The 3,200-nt window shown below is 37.0% G+C and overlaps 1 pseudogene; it reads left to right on the forward strand.

Moving 5' to 3' along the window:
* Positions 1-1,851: 1,851 nt before the first annotated feature.
* On the forward strand, positions 1,852-2,527 carry LOC138175610 (heterogeneous nuclear ribonucleoprotein H-like; annotated as a pseudogene).
* Positions 2,528-3,200: the final 673 nt, after the last annotated feature.

Below are 3,200 nucleotides of genomic sequence, written 5' to 3' on the forward strand. Positions count from 1 at the left end.
ATTTTTTTTTTATTGTATAATAGGTCTTCCCTTTTTCAAGTAAAATTACTGGTTTTTACATGGTTTCTGTTGAGTTTGCAGTTTAAACTATTTAATTCTTTATAACAAAACTATATTTCAGTACACTGAATATTAATACTACTCTAGATGAGTAGGCTTTTTCTTCCATTTTTGGTTTTGATTATAGCCTATAGGTTTTAGTTAGGTTTAAATCAAGTGAGTTACCAGACCATTAAAGAATGTTTAGCTCTATTTCTTTCATTAATTTCTTAAACTTTTATGAAAGGTAGCATGGGGAGCTGAGGTTATATGAGCAAGAAGATGGAACCCTAGATACTTTCTCTGATCTCTATGACCTTTCAAACCTCTGCAAAATGAAGTTATGTGCCAAAGAAAACTTTAGTTATACCCATGATCTTGGACATGCAGAATCCCAAAGAAGGCAAAAACAAAGCAAAAACAGGAACTGATGATGCCTATCCTGAACTCATTCAGCACCCTTCCCCCACCTTCCATGCTACCAGAAAGCAAGGCTGTACTAACTGACCTAAAGACTAGACAAATGGACTTCCAGCAGAACCCAATCCCATAGTCTGCTCTCCCCCCTCAACTCCCTGCCACCCTGCCTTTCTTTTTCCAGTACTATGTAGACCTTAGTTCTAGGCTATGGAAGTTTTCTCAGCTGTTACAGACCACCAACACTTTGTTATCCCTTTAGGAGAAGAAACTTGCTATGGGGAAAAAGAAATGACTAACACCATAGCCCTTTAGCATCAGTTCTTCAAGGTTCTAAACTGCCAGTGCCAAGACAGAGAATTGAGGATTAGAGGGACAAAGGGACAAGGCATTGGTACAGGACACTGTGTGTGTGTTGGGGGTGGGGGGTGTAGAGTGGGGAGCTGTGTGTTATTCCAGTAAACCTAAGGGAAAGAGCTAAGCATGCATCTGGAACTAGTTCTGTCCACCCAAAAATCACTTGAGCCTGAGACCTAGGCTAGTGAGCTATATGTTGTCTACTGTGGGAGAAAACTAAGGCACTTTGAGATCTTCTCCCCCACCCCACCAAGGAAAGTCCCATCAGAAGGAATAGAAAAAGAACATGAATAGGGGAAAATCAGGGCCAGGGAAAGACTGAAATTACCAAAGATCTCAGGAAGAAGAAAACTTAAACTTAAATATAAGCAGGTAAACCAATAGGGAAAACATTAACCACAGGACATATGACTTCTGGGTCTAGTAAATGAATTCAGGCATCTATGAATAAACACTTCAAAGCAAAGGAGAACAATCTACTTGATAAGCTGGATGACTCTGTGGAATGTGAGGAGTACATTGAACCACAGCATGCTGTTCCTGAGTGATTAGAAAGAGAAATGAGAATTATGAGAAAAAATTCAATACCCTGCACAAGAAAAACAATGGGAAAATAGAAAAAACTGGAATCTACGATAGCAAGTCTCACCGAAGAAACAAGAGAGAAAATATGTTAAGAATTCAAATTTATAGAAATAAAGGACAATCTAGAAAGAAAGAAGTAAAAACAGTAATATTAAAAGATGATATGGTTTCTATGCAAGCAAAACTGATTTAGAAAAAAAGGATGCCTAGAGTCAACCAAAAGATTCTTGTTCTCCCAGATCATGTTCTTCTAGAAGAAAATGGCAAGATGAAAAACACGAACACCGTAATTCAAGAAGTAATACAAGAGAACTGCCCATAACTTCTGAAAACACAAAATTAAATATCAATATTAAACATACAAAATCATATGTTGCATCCAAGAAAAAAAAAACTAAACTAAACTAACCAACCTTGCAAATTCCAGGACTACAGGTAATAGCTGAAAAAGTGATGAAGAAACACAAAGAAGGAATAAGGCACAGGTACAATGAAATCTTTAAGAGTAACTCAGTAGAAATTTGTACTCATTATGACCCTCCTCAAAAGCTAATTGCTATGCAGCAGTCAGGTCCTTATGACAGGCCTGGGGCTTTCTGAGGTTACAACAGTGTTGGTAGAGGAGATAGATTTGAAAGAATGAGGTTAGGTGCCTATGGTGGAGGGTACGGAGGCTATGATGACTACAATGGATGTAAGGATGGATATGGCTTTGGGTAAGGTAGATGTGGAAGAGACTTCAATTACCATTTTTCAGGAATATCTGACTAAAGATATGGAGATGGTGGGTCTCCTTTCCAGAGTACAACAGGTCATTGTGTGCCTATGATAGGATTTATATTTACAATTTATTTTTCTTACCAAGAAATCCTGTTCAAGAACACATGGAGAAGTTGTGCCTGATGGAAGAATGAATGGAGAAGCAGATGTTGAATTTGCTGACCAAGAAGATGCTGTGGTAGATATGTCAAAAGACAAAGCAAATATTCTGCACAGACATGTAGAACTCTTTGCAAATGGTGATCCTTATGGTAGCCAAATGATGGGAGGCATGGGCTTATTACTCCTTTATTTATTTGATTTTCAATTCAGGGAACAAAAAAAAGATTTCCATAACACAATACAATAAAAAAGATGATTGTACATGAAACTGCAATTCTACCATATACAACTTGCTATTCCCTCTAAATACACAACAAAGTTATTGTGTAAATTTATTTTCCCATTTTTTCTTTCCTCCTCTCTTCCTGGAGATGGCTACTATTAGATATAAATATGTATATGTATGTGTATGTGTGTGTGAGTGTGTGTATGTAAAATTATTCTATACATACTTGTATTTATTAATTCTTTCTCTGGATGCAGATAAAGTCTCTCTTCATATGTCCTTTATTTCTAATTTGTGTATTTATAATAGTCAAAATGATTTAATTGCTCAAAATCATTCTTAAAATAATATTGCTAATACTGTATACAGTGTTCTCTTGAGGCATGGTCTTGTCAAACCAATCCAGCTAGTGAGAAGCTGAGTGGGCATTATAGAGGAAGCTACACTTGTGAAAGGAGCATGAGAGTGGATAAGATCAAGTTTTACAGGAAAACTCTAGTGGTTTCCAATCAAACATGACATAGGGAGCCAAGAAGTGATGAACAGCAGCTAGGACAGTAGCAGGAGCTGTGTATCTATAGGAGTGAATGTAATGGGGGGCAGTTTGGCATTTCCTGTGGATGGGGAATGCAATTCTAATCACTGAGGCAAGATCAAGGTTTTTTTTTTAATAAGTAAAGCAAATGAAGTTTAA

This window comes from Petaurus breviceps, unplaced genomic scaffold (assembly GCF_028583685.1).
Source record: "Petaurus breviceps papuanus isolate PSGF00001 unplaced genomic scaffold, PetGlider_PUasm1.0 78, whole genome shotgun sequence".
Lineage (NCBI taxonomy): Eukaryota > Metazoa > Chordata > Mammalia > Diprotodontia > Petauridae > Petaurus > Petaurus breviceps.